Raw genomic sequence first — 19,415 nt, 5'->3', positions numbered from 1 at the left:
AATGACAAGGAAGAAAGTATTCACTTCAGAAACGCTAAAGATGATGCGGTCTAAACAAGCCACAGATGATTTCGGTGGCAATGGTAAGTTGTTTTACAAGTACACAATATGATGGATATTCTGTTCTGAGCTATTCCAGCTTCAATGAGCCACAGCTGTGAAGAGAATTTATTTCTCAGGGACAAGACAAAGACTTCAAGACAGTCAGAAACACAACACAGCCCATAAACTACTCTGAAGGAATGACTATTTTATGCCACAGGAATCATTTTGGGGTGGTTTTTGGTAGTGCTGTCTTGGGAGGCACACACGTGGGCTCTGGTCCTGACTGCCACTAGCTGTTTTCTTGTCTATGAAAAGAGAACCATCCTAATGTAGACTGACTGGGTCCATCAAACCATACTGTAGTATTGTAGTTATTTCTCCAGTTCTTGGATACACAATAAATAATTCTGCTCATTAGCTTGCAGAACTTCTATTTTAGCTCCTTGACCCATATGGTGTATCATACCATGGCAGCAAGGATCAAATGGAAGCTCCAAAGTTCCCTCTCCCCTCCCTCTCATACCAAAATTGCAAAGATGTGGGAGGATGGAGCAGAGGGGTGGTGACTGTCATCACATTCTCTTTTTGCCCACTTGTTTGACCTGTGCAGAAAATGTAGGATTAGCAATGAATTATTCCAAGTTTAATTAGCTGGTGGCTCAAGTTACAGTCGTTCCTGTAGATGTAATGTCTTTACTAGCATAAACAGACAAATTCTTGACACCTGCTACATGACTAAGATCCGGCCACCTCCAAATTCGTATTTAATACTACAGCACACTTCAGAGTGGAGACTTGGCCCAGTGGAGTGGCTGGATGTTGCAACTGTAAGTATGGGGGAGTTAGTGCCTCATGTTGAAAGCTTTAACCAGTGGAACACATTTGACCGAAGAGATACAGCCACGTAAGTAGCAGACCCCAACGGGAACTCTCTATGGCTCCTGAGATACATGCATCTAGAGGGAGGGGAGAAAAGTGACAGTTCAAGGGCATCCCACCTCTCTTTCCTTTCTCCCACTGACAGACTGTTCTGAGTCAGGGCCTCTTTGCATCGCCTGTCTGGAGTGGTCTTGCATGGCTGAGCAGAAATGCCAGTGTCTTTCGTGACTCACTGGAAGCACTGGCCATGGTGGGAAACCATTGCCTCATAGCACTTCTTAGCCTTCCCTGCCTCGCTTCCCTCCCCATCACTCTTAGTGCCCAAGGATGGAATTCCTGTCCTATTATTGTTACAAGTAGTATCAGTGAATGAAATACACTTCCCTTTGAGCAAACACCTGCCCATGTCTTTCTGTCTGAATGGAAGGCAGGGATTGGTGAACTAGGGAAAGAGACCTGAAATATGTAGGGTTTTTAATGTTTCAAGATGTTGGTTCAACACAATTAATACTTATCATCTTACACACTTTTATCAAGATGATTCTCACTCATCTATAAAATATTTTGATGTTTTGAGTGAGAAAGAAACTTATACAACCTGAAATTGAATCATAGGTTAGGGGTTAGATACTTTCAGAGGCAGATTATCATCTGCCTTGAGTTGGGCAGAGATGGAGAGGAAGCACTGTGCGTCCCGGTGGAGGAGGAGGGGACAGCAGCCGGCAGGGATGCTTACAAGGGCTTTTGTGTAGGTAAGGGAAGGATGAAATAAGGAGTGAGGGCCTATGCCACTGACATCAAGCCTTTGCTACCTTGGTGCATGTTTCATAGATTTCACACCTGTGCTGCTGTATATCTTTCAAGTCTTAGGAAAGAGCTTAGTAAAGACAATGAATCTAGGAAGAGGACTCTAGGAAGGTGGCTCACAGGGAGATTTTCTGGTGTCCCTGGAGTCATACTGCATTAATTGTCACTTGCTGTGCTTACACACAGGGCAACTGGGTGCAAGGAGCTGGCCTGGCCACTCAAGGACTTTAGAATGCCGAGACAGAAGGAATTCAAGAAGGGGTGGTAGTGGTCAGCATGAGACACAGCAGACTGTATCATACAACTACATACAAGTAAACACAATCATAGTGATGATACTATCATATCTTGACAAGATTGAAGACAGGGACTGTATCTCTGGGGCTTCAAATCCTAACAAAAAAAAATGTCAAAGAAAGAGGTGAAAAAATTCATGAGGCTCCCAATGTTGAATGCCAGGGTTTGTATCCCAGCTTGTGCTGTCTTCTGGGTGAACCTCAGAAAGACAAGGAGGCGGCGTTGGGAAGTTCAGGAGCTCCATGGGTAAAGCAGCATGATGTTTCCCACATCACATTTGCACATTTGACCCAGACGCTCACGCTCACAGGATATATCACATACAAAGGGATTGGGAGCATGGGATGGCATTTCCTTAAGGTCTCACCTCTTTTTTGCAGGTGATAAGCAATAATTTGTAAAATTGAAGTCGGCATCACACTTCATCAGACCCAAAGGTACTTGGTGTTTTTATACTTGAGGGAAGTGACATTCTTTCAGGATCATGGAAGATCTACTGGTGAGGAGCAAATATAGGAAAAAATGGACTGGAAAAAAATATTTTTAAGAAAAAGAAGGGAGAAAGTCTAGTTGCAGATACCATGGCATTCAAGCTATTTTACCTTAGCCTAGCATCAAATATCTGAAAGTGAATGTGGGGAATAGGGATTTCCACTTTCTACTACTTTACCTTGTTCATTTCTAGTTTAGTCTTTTACGTTTAACATAAATATACAACAACATTAATACACATTCTTTATGTGATTCAGTTGGTTCATCTACGGGCCTCTTCCACAGCGGCAAGGTAGGTGCAAGTGATTGCCTGTTGATACAGAGCTCTGTTCTAAGTGCTCGCTGGCACTCAAACATTGTAACCAGTAGGAAGCCTCAAAAGTCTATTTAATCTCTTCTGTAGGTACTCTGAGAGTCCTGATAGGACTGGAGATCACTTGGACATTAGGCCTGAGCTCTGCAGGACGTCCCTAGAGCCCTGGGCCTGGCAGCCAGAGCTGGCATGTAGGCCGTGGGAGAAGGTGGGAAGGACAGACTCTAGTCTGGCATTAGGAGACGGGCAGGGAGAGGCTGGCAGACGGGGGCCTGTCCCTCCATGGTGAGGGTGTGGAGGCAGAAGACTGCCTGGATATCTTCAGTTGTCAATTTACTGCTGGTGAGAACCCAATAAAGCAGATGTTTGATTTACTCAAAAATAGGTGGATGGTGGGTGAGTTCTAGAGTAAGGAAAGCAATGAAGTGGTGTTTTTGTTTGTTTTCTCTTTTTCCCTTTGTTTTATAATGTACTTGTCTCAATTTGACATTATCTTTAAACAGACTGTCTGTACTTGTGCTGCAAACGCAGAGTGCTCCGTATGTAATTTCGGTCTATATGAAGAGAAAGGAAGGTTTGTTATCAAGTGATGACGTTTTCTCCCTACACCTAGTTTATGATTTCATCCACTCCCCAAGCTCCTCAAATTGTTAAGTCCTTATTTTTGTACTTATTTGAAAAGAGGTAACTTTTCCTGGATGGAATTGTGACCTGTAGAAAACGGTCCATTGCAAGGCATTGGTCCTTCACTGCTTGTCTTCAGTGGAAAAATAATATTATATAACTTCATAGAGCTTAAGCTGGGAAAATACCATTCTATTATGTACTTAGGTCAGCTCCAAAAGGGGTATTTAAGTTTTCTTCTTTTATCCTTCAAAGTGCATTCTTATTAGGAATCTGTAAGATTAAATAACAAAGAAACAGGTAGAGGATACACAGGACCGGAAAAAAGTTATTTTTTTTGGTGGGAAAACTACATTGGGTTAACCCCAGATTGCACTTAATCTGGGGCAGCACACAGCCACCGAACTTAACATCACAGACTCTGTGTCCTGATGCTCCTGTCACACATAATACCCGTTTCTTGGGGCTGACACACATTTGAACTTCTCAAAGCTTCTTACAAGAATATTTCTATTCCATTCCAGGAAGAAAGCCTCCACTTGAGAAAAGGTGGTACCCAGATAAGAAGTAATATTTCCTTTTGTTGCTCTAGTAAGTCCTCCAGACGTATAGCTCAAAAATCAGTGACAGTGTCTGTCAAGAAGACACTTTATCAAATTAAAAAATTTGACATTTTTTTTGCAGTGTGACATGAAATTCCTATTTTTAGTAATACAATCACAAAGTTGCATCAACTCCAGAGAGGCACATAGTTCAGTTGTGAGTTGCTGTTAGAGTTAGTGCTGGTTGAGAACTTACCCAAGGGGCCAGATGTAGTAAGTAGAGGACAAGGGAACATATGTGGTTGTGCTGGAATGCCCATGTGGGCTCTATTTATGCAGACGTGAGAGTGCTTTCTTGAAGATCTGTGTCTGGGTTGAGGTGTGACCATCTCAGCTTTGATAGAATCTCTTGAGGTTATCAGTTGGTGTTCTTTTGTCCAGGGATCTATGTCAGGTAAAGCTTTATAGTTCTCAGATTTGGTAACCCACAAAAGCCTTCTGTGAAGAAATCCTCTTGAAATCACAATGCTGTTTGAATTCTTTGGCAGAAATTTTTCATCATATACTCTTGTATAAATGCAGACTCCCATCCACTTCAATCTATTTCTTCATTGATACATTAATATGTGAATACATTGTATATATTAGTATAAAAATAATGTTCAAATGAAATATTACAAGAACTATCATCTTTACATCATTGTATCTCATTATTGCAATAAAGTAATTTGTCATGTTATTTCAAATGTCAAATAATTCATAACAATGAAAAGAATCATTAATTACTATTCATTTCAGAGCACCCCAAAGTTCAAATAGTTTTGCTATTGTTAAGTCTCCCTTGAGGATCACTTTCATATTATTATGTGACACAGCCATCAACCTGTATCACATAGATCTCACAACCAAAATATGGCCGCTGAAACCAACCTCTCCCTCGTTCCGTGGTTGCAGGTGCTGTCTTAATTCATGATCAAAGTTAGAGAAGTGATTATTATCCACTTCCGGTTTCCCCAAGGAAAGGTATTTCCCATAAGATCTTTACTGTGCATTACCCAGGGCAAGAGAATTGACATTTCGGAGACATGAGAATGAGACAGTTTCAGGGCAGGATGTGAATGTGCTGACCCACAAATTAGGAAGATAATGAAAAAGGTCTTTCCCAGGCATTCTGTGTTTCCAAGGATCAGATTTGCCTACAAAGTCAATAAGGAGTAATCTGAAGATAGTTCTTCAAATAGTAAAAGTCCTATTCAGTCCTACTAATGTGACAAAAGCACTGGAAGAACTGAAGAAGAAAAATTTTAAAAGGCAGATGAACAAGAAGGGAAAGAGAGACCTGGAAGTGAAATGCAGATATTAGAAGACAAGCTGGGCAGGTATGAAAGGGAAAAGGAGACCTTGAGAGCTTGAAGGTCAGATGCAACCTATGGAAAGGAGAAAAAAGATGTACCCAGGTTAGCTGCTGTTAAAGGAACTATTTGCATGGGAACTAGATCAGAAAAGCTAACACAACCCCCAAACAGTGTAATAAAGGGAGAGGAGCAGCATTTCAAGCTCAGACAAGAATGAGGCCCAGAGGGAGCCAGTCCCTGGACTTACTAAGAAAGGCGGAGGGACTGGGAAAGCACCCTTACTCTTTCTTGCAGTGTGTCCTCTAAAGTCTCCCAAGGGCATGTCCCAAAGCCAGGCAACGCTCCCACCAAAAGGAAAGGATAAGATCATGTATATAAAAACTCTTCAGGGACTCTGAAACTACTGGGAATCACTGAGGAGACTTCTTAAGATCTCAAAGATGAGAAGAATTAAGCTCCAAAAGTACTGTGGTGGGACTGCAGAGCACAATGGGTAAAAGCAGTAGAAATAGTGATACAACTATTGACCTGGTTGTTTATTTATTTTGTTGCTTAAAAGCACTTTTAAACGGATCATTTCCTTCCAGTCTCACAGTGCCCTGTGATCTAAGATGGATTACTTCCAGAATCATAAATGTTGGGACTGAAACTCGGCACATTATTACTTGCTAAAGGGCTTTGAACTAGTAATTGAGTTAAAATCCATACCTGTGACTTGCACCATTTACTCCATTCCTCTGGCCCACACTATCCTTCCCGACCCTAAGTGTGCTGCTGAGCATAAAGAATGAGCAATGGTGATGTAGGATGCGGACAGTGGAGAAGATAAAAGTATTTTGAGAACTAATACTAAAAAAAGAGCAAATGATCATACCAATGCCAAATTTGATACTTTGGCTTTTTAAGAAATCACTGAAGAAAAATATATAAAGAACTCACATGCTTCAACACCCAAAAAGCAAATAACCCTATTAAAAAAAATAGGCAGAGGATATGAACAGACACTTCTCCAAAGAAGAAATTCAGATGGCCAACAGGCACATGAAAAGATGCTCCACATCGCTAATCATCAGGGAAATGCAAATTAAAACCACAATGAGATATCACCTCACACCAGTTAGGATGGTCAGTATAGAAAAGACTAAGAACAACAAATGCTGGAGAGGATGCAGAGAAAGGGGAACCCTCCTACACTGCTGGTGGTAATGTAAGCTAGTTCAAGCATTGTGGAAAGCAGCATGGAGTTTCCTCAAAAAACTAAAAATAGAAATACCATTTGACTGGTGAATCCCACTCCTTGGAATTTACCCAAAGAAAACAACGTCTCAGATTCAAAAAGACATATGCACTCCTATGTTTATTGCAACACTATTTACACTAATTAATACATGGAAGCAACCCAAGTGTCCATCAGTAGATGAATGGATAAAGAAGATGTGATACATATACACAATGGAATATTATTCAGCCATAAGAAAGAAACAAATCCTACCATTTGTAACAACATGGATGGAGCTAGAGAGTATTATGATCAGTGAAATAAGTCTGGCAGAGAAAGACAAATACCAAATGATTTCCCTCATTTGTAGGGTATAAAAATGAAGCAAAACTGAAGGAACAAAACAGCAACAGACTCACAGACTCCAAGAAGGGACTAGTGGTTACCAAAGGGGAGGGGTGTGGGAGGGCGAGTGGTGAGGGAGGGAGAAGGGGATTGTGAGGTATCATGATTGGTGCACATTGTGTGTGTGTGGGGTCATGGGGAAGACAGTGTAGCTCAGAGAAGACAAATAGGGACTCTGTGGCATCTTCCTACACTAATGGACAGTGACTGCAATAGGGTATAGGGGGACTCGATAATAAGGGTGAATGTAAAAACCACATTGTTTTTCTTGTGAAACCTTCATAAGCGTGTATATCAATGATACTTTAATACAAAAAAAAGAAATCACTGAAGAGTGACTCCACTTGGTTGAGGGAGTATGAGTCTTTTAAACCAATGGCTTTGAACATATTTTAGCAGATTCAGAAACTTTTTGCACATAATAAAAACACTCCTCCTCCAGTCAGCCTGCACAGTTATTATTATGAATAATTTTTATTTCTCTAGGGGATTTTGCTATTTATTGCTCTTAATTATTTGCTTTTCAAGTGCCACTGTAGATTCCCTGGGAAACCCCTTAAGAGAAGGAAGTTGTCATGCTGGGGGAAGCATCAGCCTGATGACTCCCTGGTGCTAAAGCCACAGGTCTGCAGGTGACAGCAATTTCTCTTCATTAGCCCACCAGAGCTGGGAGGGTAAAGTTCTTCTAAATGGGCACTTGACATGGTATTAACTTTACCTTTTCCAAAAACTTCTTTGGGGTTGTACAAAAATGGAAATGCAAAATAGAAAAGGAGAGAGGATCAGAAGCTGTTTTTGTTCTTTGTACAAGATCAAGTATTTTATTAAATAGCCTTAGAGAGAACATTGTGGGCACTGAAAAGAATTAAGTCAGGGATCCTGATATCTGGGTTCTGTTACAGGAGTGTGTTAACCCATTAGGATTTTTGAGCTGTCAGTTCTTAAATTGTGAGATGGTGTGAGAGGTGGTAATGAGGAGGAGTGGGACCAAATATCGAAGTTTTAGTTCTATATCAGAGAGCTGGAAATGAGCAAAAGACAGTCTAACTACAGAAAAGGAAATGACTTGAAGCAATTTACTCAGGCCATCTAGGTTAAACCCACAATCTCTTAGTTACACTTTGAGCATCTAGGGGAAACTGGTCAAGACTCAGAGTTCTGTAGGGCCATGGGATCTGAATAATAGAGATCAACTCATATCTGCTGCTGGAGCTCTAGAGAGCGTCCTTGGGGGGATGCGAAGAGGGCACTCATCTGGGTCAGGGATGGCACCCAGGTCACTCATTGGTACCAGTCACCTGTGGCTTCGATATCCTTTGTCACTGCCAGCTCCTTGCCACTTGTTAAAGGTATTTAATACTTAGCCCAAAATGGGGGTGACTTTAGGGTCCCAGATATCTACTGACCAGTTACCTATGTGAACTCATTACCCTGTTGGGACATGAGTTTGTAATGATGAAGCTGAGCTACGGGGCCTCTGCATTTTATGTCAATACACACATTCCCTGGTTTCTGAACTACACAGGGCCTCACACTATCATCTCCTGGGGTCCAAGTCAAACAGTTACTTCCCAAAACTCATTAAACTGTTTTTTACTTCACTGAACACCCATATACATTGCTTTTTTAATGAACTGGAAGAATCAAACTGATGGCTTTAAAGAGAGTAGGTAATCATAAGTTAACATGTTGTTTTTGTAAGAACTACACGATAATAAGATCAGGAAAGGGCAGCAACAAAGCTCTACAATTCATTTGAATTACTAAATGAGATAAGAGTAAATTAGACAGTATTTCTGTGCAAAAAACCAAGCCCTACTCTGTTGATTTGGAAAGGACTGAAGAATCAGTAAGTGCATATTTAGATTACTATTTTAGTAATAGAGTCGTACACACACACACACACACACACACTTTCACAAATGCATTTATTAGAATTTTTCCTTCATTATTTAAATTGTATTATGATGTCCCTTATGAAGATCTGAAGCTTGACCTGTTTGTGTGTGTTTGGGGGCTGGGGTGACGGCATGTGTGTGTATAGGTGTGTGTTTAGAGCAAGTAGAACTTGGCCTGGAGGAACAAGTCACTGACCTGCAAAGGCTGAGGATTCCCGGAAGGAGCCTGCCCTCCAGAGGCTGGCCTGCTCGCCCTCAGGTTCCACCTGGTCGGCGCAGGTGCTGACGGCAGCAGATGAGTAAAGTCTCTGAGCAGAGCTGGTGCAGAAGCCCACCGTGTTCGTCTCGGCACAGACTGAACTGCTGTTTATCACGCCTGTTAGCAAGCCCTTCATGCTTAGGTTAGAGTGAAATGCTTGCTGATCTTCTTACGACTCTGGAATCAGATCCCAGGGGCTGAGCCCTAAAGTAAATAAAAAAACAAACACAGCCCAGGCTTATCCCAGGACACTGGGGCACAGGTGAACTGTCCTTGAGAACACGGAGCTTCCCCTCTGTAGACATGCTGTGATGGTTAATTTAATGTGTCAATTTGACTGGGTCACAGGGTGCCCAGACATTTAGTTGAATATTATTTCTGGGTGTGTCTTTGAGGGTTTTCCTAATAAGATTAGCACTTGAATTGGTAGACTGAGTAAAGATGGCCTGCCCCAATGTGGGTGGGCTGTACCCAATCCACTAAGTGCCTAAATAGAACATAAAGGTGAAGGAAAGGAGGCTTTGCTCTCTGCCTGACTGCTGAGCTGAGGCATTGGTATTCTGCCTTCCTACTGGGACTCCAACATCAGTGCTCCTGGCACACAGCCTTTGGACTTGGACTGGAGCTCTGCCATTGACTTTCCAGAGTCTTCAGCTTGCAAACAGGAGATCATGGGACTTCTCAGACTCCATAATCACTTGAGCTGATTCCCTATAATAAATCTCTGTCTACACAGTAGAAATGACTTTCTAGTAAAATCTCTTCCTATATGCAGCTTGGATTTCTCTGGAGAACACTGACTAATACAGATGCCTCGAGAGTGCCCTGTTCTGCCCTTTACAAGTGCATTTCCATGGTTGCCAGCCAGTGAGGCAGGAGCTAGTTGGTGTCAGTGGGAAGCAGTGCCCAGTAATGCTCATGGATGCCAGCTGACAGAGCCCCGGAGATCATGAGTCCCTCCCTGTACTTCTACTACTCGGAGATTGACTTACTTCCAGACTGTGTGTTCTGAAGCTGGAAGCAGTACTTCCTTAGCTTTATAGCTTTAGAAACAGCAGTTTGAAATTATGGGAAGGATTCATCTATTACATTATACATGATTTTGGCAGATCCTGACATATTCTGATTTGTACATTTTAAGGGCAACAAACACTTTTTAATCCAGAGATAAAAGAAAAACTTGGATAAAAATTCTAATAGTAATAGTAATGAACTGGTGAACCCAGAGAAAGTCTTATTATAAAAAAATCAAAGTGTTTGTAACCTTGGGTGGGAGCAGCTATAAATCTGTTTCTTGGGTAGCATAGTGAAGAATGTGTCTTTGGGCGTAACTCCAGGGAGAAAATCCCTGGGCAAAATACCTTTGAAACCAAAATCAGCCAAAGGGAGAAATAAAGTTTAAGAAACCCATTTATTTCTTTACAAGCAGTCCTCCCATCTCTCTTTTGACTAGGCTACACCAGAAGAAAGTTCTACCCAATCTCTCCAGTCCAGATAAGCCCTCATTTGCTCAAATTATCTACTGATATGGAGATGGCCTACTTTTCTCCACCCCTTGGAAATACCTATTGATATGCAGATGCACTAAAGCCAGGCAAGAGATTCTGGAAATATTGTGGTTTTAACCATAGCCCACTCCTCCAGAAATCTCTCCTCACAATCTACTCATTCCCCATCTTCTGCAATGGCCCCTGTGTGAGAAAACTGTAGCATTGTAACCAGACTAATAACATACAATAACAATAGCCATAAAATCATGATAATCCTCAAGCTGGAGAATTCAGTCAAATTCAAAGTCCTATGCAGATTTAGTCCATATCTCACACATTCCACAGGTGGTCAGTAGCTGAATGGGTAGGGAGTTCAGAGCAATCATCATGTGGCAGCTGCAGCCAGGGGGCAAGTCCAGGCTACAGTGACTGTGGAAGAAAATAACCGTGATATATGGTAACTGTCTTAGTCTGACCAAAGGCTCATAGGTCTTGCCACAATTCTTGCCCCAAAAGGGGCTGGTGACCAACCATCCAGTTGGCATGGTACCATGTTGGTAGCCACAGGGTCAAGCCCCAATAGACAGCCCAGCTGTCAGTGCAGAAAACTATGGGGGAGGCCTCCTGGGTGATCACGAGCCATACTGCCTGCAACTCAGCCCACTGATTGCTCTTCCCCTCTCCATCCTCCATTCATATTGTCTGTCTTAGGATGGAGAGCCACAGACCTCCACTTAGGGGGCTGCCCAAGACTGGAGCTGTCTGTATACCAAGCACATTCAGGTACAAGGGCTTTTCCCTCCTAATAAGGACTCTCGGCTACCAATGGCTCAAAAACAAGTTCTTCCTGCTTCCCAGTGGTATACGTCACTGTCCCCAGTAAGCCTTGGAGTTCTCCAGTTTAGGGTCTAGTAGAGAAGGTGCTACGCTACTGTAAATATATGCCCCATTTAGCCAGTATAGGCATCTGTGCCATGCAACTCCATGGACTTTGGGTCCAGTCTCACACTCACCTCACAGTGGTAGTTATCACCTTGGCTGGAGCTGTTCCAGTGATGGGCTCCATAGTCAGCAAGCTGTGGTACACAGCAGCCAGTTGCTTCTTTATCAAGTTGTACCTGACCTCTGCTCCTTTCCATAGTTGTGACCAGAATCCAATGGGCTGGCATGTCCCCTTAAGCCTCTGCCAAAGGCCCCATACATAACCACCTTTGGCTACATGAACATCCTGCTCACAGGGCCTTGGTGTACGGCCTTGACTGCTCACTCAGCAGCTGCACACGTCTCATCCCAGTCCCACCTGATGCCCTTTGTACCAACTGGTATAAGGGCTTCAGAATTTGTGCCAAGTGTGAGATAAACACTCTCCAGTAGCCCAAAAGACCTAAAAACTCTTGTAAGACTGCCACAGTGGTAGGGGTAGGGAAAGCCTGGACTTGTCTATGACTCTTTCTGGGATAACTTTAGTTTTACCCAACCAGACAACCCCCAAGAATCTGACTGACAAACTAGGTCCTGGAATCTTATGGCTGGTCACAGCCCATCCTTTCTCCTGTAGATATTGTAGCAGTCTAGGGACTGCACCTTCTAAACCTGCAAGAGAATCAGATGTGAGCATGGTATCACCAATGTAGTGATACAGCCACTCGATTTGCAATTTCTTTCATGTTACCAAGTCCTGGGCTAGAAGTTTGTGACAAATGGTGGGACTGTGGCAGTATCCCTGTGGAAGAACAGTGAATGTCCACTTCCAGCCTTCCCATGTGAAGGCAAACTGTTCCTGACTTTACTGTGCTATGCCAGTAGAGACTAAAGCATTACCAAGATCCACAAAATAATCATACGTCCCCAGTTCATGATTTAGTGTGTCCTTAAGGGTTGCTACTGAGGGGACAGCAGCATGCAAAGGTGGGTGTGGCTATTCAATTCCTTGCTGTCCACAGTGATTTGCCAGGAGACATCTGGTTTTTCACTGGCCACACTGGGGAATTAAAAGCACTAGGAGTGGGTTTTATGATGCCCACCTTCTCCAACTCCTGTCAAGATTCTCCAATTTCCTTGTGTCCCCCAGGCAATTTATACTGCTTTGTATTTGTCACTCACCTAGGTACAGACAGAGCTATATAGGTGGGTGCTTAGCACATCCCCTCAGAATTGCCTTTACCACACATACCCTCAGTCTGAACTCAACTGCAGTAGTCTGTAACCATGGATCCTGCAGGATATTGACCCCCAAAATATATTCAGGAATAGGAGAAATGTACACAGTATACTCCTTTGGGGGTAAACACCCTATCCCCATTGGGATTTGGGCTTTCTTCACTCTAATTGCCGTACCCCCATAGCCATCTCTCACAGCAGGGGTCCCAGGAAAATGCTCAGAGTTGCCATAAATCAGAGGACATTCGGCTCCTGTGCCCACCAGCATCAGGACACATTGTACATTCACAGGGAACCAATGAATTGCCAATTCTACATGTGGCCTCTGGTCCTCATCATGTTCCCTCAAGGTGGGGGTCTTGACCCTCCCCTGAGTTGAACCACAACACACAATCATTGCGTTGTGAGGGTGAGGGCCCAGGTTCATGAGTACTGTCCCCCAGAAGTTTTGCAGGGACACGGGCCATACATGGGGCTTTGCCTCTGGCTTCCAGTGGCTGGAACTGCTGCTCTGGCTTTAATTGGTGCCACAGTTCTAACAAGATCCTATTGGGCTGCCCATCAAGTTTTTCTTTCACTACCCCAGCCTTTATCAAATCAACCCACATCTGGGTCCTTGAGACCTTCACAGGGCCCTTTGCCCCTCTCCTTTCAGTTGTAGCCCATACTTCCTTCCAGGCTCTTATTGTTTCAACCCCCCCCCCCCCACAGATCTGCTAAAGTATGAGTAGCCTCACTTATGGGTTGCCCTATATGGGGGCCAAGAATAGTCACTAGGGACCCAAAGAGAGATGGGGGAGCTGTATGGGGCACCAGGTTTCTCATTCCTATGGTGAACAACTCCTATTGGGTCCCTTGGGGTCCATATTATAGATATTTTTTCATACCCAATTCCTGCAACACCTGCTGTAGCTCTGCATACGTTTTCCAGCTAGTGGGCAAGTATGGTAAATCACCCTGACTAGGCCAAACTGCCCTGATGGCTATTGTCAGCCAATCCAGATGTGCCCGATTCCCTGAGGTGTGATGGGCACTTTGCAACCACTGCCAGAGGGAAGGGTGAGTCATCTGGGAAGCCAGTCTACTCATTTCAGGACCCAACGTAACAATGTTTTCCACCCCACTCTGGTATAGCCCCAGAGATGCAAAAGTCATGTAGGCAGAGGTTCCAATGGCTTCTGCCACTATTGGATGCTCATGTCCACCAGCTCATCCTGGGTATGGGGGCAGCGCACAGAGTGCTCCACAACCTGGGGAGGGGGTGCCACTTAGGAACCTGCGGTTGTTGTGTTTTTACTTTCTTAATTACAACCAGGCACAGGAGAGGCTGGTGCCTCAGGAGGTGGCCTCAGCAGCAGATTGGCCCTCAGCCTTACCCCTTCATCCTCTCCCAACACCTGCTCCACTGTCTCCAGAGCTGAAGGCACTGCTCTTTCCTCCCCCTCCTCCTGCAACTCAGACTCTCCTGCTGCCTACCCCCTTGCTGCTGCTAAGGAATCTTCCAGGAGCACGATCCGTCTTCCCAATAACCCCCTCTCTCTCCTCCATAATCCTTTCCCTCTCCTCAGTAACACTTTCCACTATCTGGACAAAAAGAGAGCCTACAATCCCAGCTGCTACACGGCCATTCAGGGCCTCTAAGCAGTCTTCTATCTGACGGAGGGCTAATTCTGCAGTTCCCAGTGTCTCCACTCTTCCCCAATTCTGGGGAAGGCCCATTCCCCTAGGAGGTACTTGATGCTAGAACAATTCCCCCACTAGGGGCTCCCCAACTGGAAGCTCCACTTAAAGGGTTTTCCTGAGTGAAGCTGCACCCTCTACCGCTGCAGCCATTGGGGCCTCCCCATCATCCCTGGAGACAGCCTGCCCAAGGGTCACACCCACTTAGACAGAGTTCAGGTTCAGAGGTCCTGCCAACTACCTCCAGATGTAACTCCAGGGGGGAAATCCCTGGGAAAAATAACTTTGAAACCGAAATCAGTCAAAGGAAAAATAAAGTTTAAGAAACCCATTTATTTCTTACAAGCTCTCGTCCCGTCTCTCTCGTGACCAGGCTGCAGCAGAAGAGAGCTCCACCCAACCTCTCCAGTCCAGATAAGCCCTTGCTCGCCCATGTTGATACTACCTTTCTCCACCCCTTGGAAATACCTATTGATATGCAGATGCACTAAAGCCAGGTGAGAGCTTCTGGAAACATTGCAATTTTACCCACATTGGGAAAGACTAAGAAGGCTAAAGGAAGATTCTAAACCAGGAGTAGGAACTGGCTGAGCACCCACCAAGCTCTCTACAGACAGCTCAGTTCACCAAGGAGGAATAAAAAACACTCATTTATTCATTTCACATTTATTAGTGCCTACTATGTGCTGGGCACTATTCTGAACACTAGTTGTGACCAAAGCAGACTAAAATTCTGCCTTAATTCATCTTCTATACCAATGGAACTAAGTCAGTGTATAAGGAATATTTTTGAGGAATAGTGTCATGTATTGGAACAGGAACAGACTTTCAAAACAGGCAACCTTTAAATCCTTGCTTCACCACTTTCTAGATGTATTGCTGGCATAGTTAAAAAATTCTCTTAGCCTTAATTTCTCAATCGGTAAAATGGGGAGAATAATATACTGTTTTTGCATGGTTGTTGTAAGACTTAGCAATAAGGTATGTAAAGTCGTTGGTGCAGGTCTAGTACGTAGGTGAGGCTTCACCCAAGGAATTTCATTATCACTGTTGGCAGGTAGAATTGCTTCATTCATTCCCTGACTCCCTTTGGCATTGCCCTGCTCATTATTCCTTTTTACTCAGAGTGCTTGGAAACAAACTAGTCTTGCTGCCTTCTTGCTGCCCTGAAGCCATCTTCTGTTTGCAGCCAGGGAGAGCTTCCTAATGCTCAAATCTGATCATGCTGCTGTGCCCTGTAGACCACCTGAGAGAATATTACAAACAAGAGATGAAGATTAAATTGTTCAGCACCAATAAAATGTCCTGCATGCCTGCACTGGGCAGAGCCTCCTCTCTTAGCACATATTCTCTTCCCACCATTGCTCTTGTCATTCCTGTCAAACTAAACCCTCCCCATTCCAAGTTTGTACACATGTGTTACTTATTCCTGGAATACTGGCCCCTTTCACAAGCCCACCTTCACCTTAAATTCTGAGCACTTTAGACAACCTATCCTCCAGGGAGCCTTCCCTGACACCCAATGCTAGACCAGGTTCACCCATCATCAGTTATTGCGCTCTACCTGAGCTGTGCAAATTGAGCACTGAGGTACCCTAGGGGCTTCAGCAATTCACAAAGGATGTTGTGGGACATTCTAAATTTTTGAGGAAAGCACAGAGATACCTGTTGAACATCATATGGACTACTGTATTGTTACCTGTAACTAGCTACCTCATAAATTGAACTGTTGGATATTTATTTTGATCTAGGGGCACATAAAGACGTTAATGAGGCACTAATCACAAGAAATTTTGGGAACCTCTGCTCTAAATTACAGTTACCTCTTTACCTCTCTGTGTCTCATTAGAATATTTTTTATGTTATGGAACTCTTTGGGAATTAGTAAAAAAGTTGTCCCATGTTCTAGAAACAAAATTACGTATGCTCCTGCATTTCAGAAATTCATAGGCCTTTGCAGCCCATCTGTGGACCCTCTAGACTAAGAATATGTAGTACAGGGCTTAACATAGATTGAATGAATGAATGAGGCACTTAACATGTCTGGTTTTATATCTGTGAAGTAGGGGAATATAGAGCACTGGAAACAGACCTTAGGAAGGGGGAAATTTTTCAGTTCTTCCAAGAAGAAATGGAGATTTACCTCTACATTTTGGAGATGTGGGAGTCTAATAAATAACATCTCTCTTTTGGGTTCTGAAGCAATTGACAGAAGACACAAGGGGCCAAATAAGACCAAAATACTTATTCTATTATGGGTGTAGATATAAAGAGACAAGAAGCTGAAACTGGACTCTAACAGGGGAGGCGTGAGGCTCTGATTGAAAAGGCTCTGATGGAAAAGGGGGGTAATGAAGAGCTGTGGCTTTGTTGATTCAGAAGACAAGAATATTGAGATAGATCATGAGATAGAGCTACCCATGAGTAGTGATGCTAATGCATGTCTGCACAGAAGAGAAATGCCAAATTTAAGCTTTCAGTGGATTCCAGTGAGTCTGTCAGGAAATAGCACAGTAGTGCAGTTCCCAATATTTCCTGAGGGAGTGCAAAAGTTGGAAGTTCCTGTTTTTAAGATCCAGACAGGGAAGAGCAGAGGATTACCCTCACACTTACTTTATTGCCATCATGTTGTTTGTTTTTGGGTCAATAAACACACGGTCCTAAGTCTTACTAGGAAGAGCTCAAGAGGTCTGCAGGATGCCTGGGTGGAAATCAGGGTGAAAATAATACACATTCATGGTTGACTTTTCTTTTCTCTTTGCCTCTCTCTCTGTACGTATGTCTTCGGTCACTTTATGAACATCTCCATTTTTATTAATTATGAACTACGTTATCCAGTGCAGCTAGTTACCTCCTTCATTTAGCACAAGACACCAGACCTTCCCACTCTACCCCCACCACTAGGGCAGCCTTTCTGGCCTCTGCAGCACCTTACCTTTGCTTGGTGACAGAGTCATCCTATTTCAATTACAAATATTGTTTATGACATCGGTATAGGAGCAAAGAGCCTTGATTTTTGTGCTGGATTTATTTATGCACTTATTTTTACAGTAAAAAAAGACTTCATTTGTCATTCTGATTGCTTTTATCTTTAATATCTTGAAAGGATGATGACTTCTATTTAAATTATTAGAAACATTTCCTCATCTGGAATGAGCAAATATTTTTTCAAATCAAATTTTTCAAGTCAAAACGTTCCCCTGATGATTTATTATACTCTGTTGTAAATCCCAAAGATTAGCTTTTTTTCCTGCATGGGGTCAAAGAGGGATAGAAAAGATTTTACCTGAAGTGTCAGTCTCAAAATTATGGGTGAACAGGGGAAGACACATTCCTGAGAAGCCCCTGGGTAGGTAGTTAATTCTTGCCCAACCATCCCATTCACTGATTTGATTATTTAACGCAATTTTGGGAGGAGAAGGGAGGTTAAAGGAGGTTGAGAAGATATACAGAAATTGTTCTGTGCTGTGCTTGAAGGCAGAACTTCTGATTAGCATATAAACAGTTTGTTATTTCCTTACCTAATGACCACACTTTTATTTTTACTATTCCATTAGAAAAAGAAAATCAGCAAGTATGGAATAATCTGAGATGTGGCTCTTTGGAATTAGAAATAAATAAATTGGAGAGGAGAGACTGAATTGAAGATAAGTAGAAGCACCTGAGTTCACTGCATAAGGTTTACGCAAAGTCTCGGGTTACCATGCATCAGAAATAGGAGATGGTTCTCTGTATACTTGACGGAGTCAAGATTAAAGTAGCAGAACTGAAGCGTACAGACAGGTCTCAGAAGTAATTAATCTGAGGAGACCCTAATGTTGAATTTCTGAACTAGAATGTCTACAGGATCCAGGCAGGGACTGTCAATGAATGACCTGCCCAGACTCCATTGTTCCCATGTGAGGCTATGAGCCCAGTATTAAAAGATCCTGCATGATTTTAAAGTTTCTTAAAAAGTTATTTAAATTTTCTTTTAAAAAATTTATTTAAGGATTTCATGCAAAACCTCCCAGTTTCCAAATGCTGTCAACTAATAATTTAAATTTTAAATAGTGCAGCTTAGACAAAATATTTCTATCACTTGAACTTAGCCCATAAGTCAAAAGTGCTCACCTCTGCTATCTGATGAGGAACATGAAGGCTTTTTTGAGCCAGGAGATTGACATTTATTCCTTTATTAATCTACTTAACATGTATTTCTTAAGTGCCTGCTATATTCTAGGTCCTGAAATATAGGACCAGCATTCATAACTGTATTCCAGGGGGGAGACATATGCTGAATAAAAATCACATAAATATGTGACATAACTCATGTAGTCATAAGTGTTATGGAGAATAGAAATCAGGCCAGGGGAGGGAGGAGGGCTGTAACTCTGGGGGAAAATTATTTTCCAACCTAAGGCAAATTACCTTCCAAACCGAAATCAGTCAAAGGGAGAAATAAAGTGGAAAAAACCCATTTATTGCTTACAATAATCATCCACTTCTGCTTGCCTGTGTCTCTCACGACCCCACTGCAAAATGGGAAACCTCCCAACCACTCTGGTCTAGATATGGCCTTCGACCGCATGTAATCCCCTATGATATGGAGATGGACTACTTCTCTCCACCCTTTGGAAACACCTATTGATATGGAGATGCATTAAAGCCAGGTGAGAGATTGTGGAAATATTGCAATTTTACCCACAGCTCACCCCTCCAGAAATCTCACCTCACAATCTATTTGCTCCCCATCTTCTGCAATGGTCCCTGTACAAGAAAACTGGAGCACTATAATCAGACTAATAACATACAATAGTAACAACAATAAAATCATGATCATCCTCAAGCTGGAGGATTCAATTAGGTTTAAAGTCTCATGCAGATTAAGTCCACATCTCACCCATTTCACAGGTAGGTGGCCAGCAGCTAATGTGGTGGGTCCAGGCCAAAGGGACTGTAGAAGAAAAT

The sequence above is a fragment of the Manis javanica genome, chromosome 13 (genome assembly GCF_040802235.1).
Source record: "Manis javanica isolate MJ-LG chromosome 13, MJ_LKY, whole genome shotgun sequence".
NCBI classification, from domain to species: domain Eukaryota; kingdom Metazoa; phylum Chordata; class Mammalia; order Pholidota; family Manidae; genus Manis; species Manis javanica.
This window is presented reverse-complemented; position numbering follows the sequence as displayed.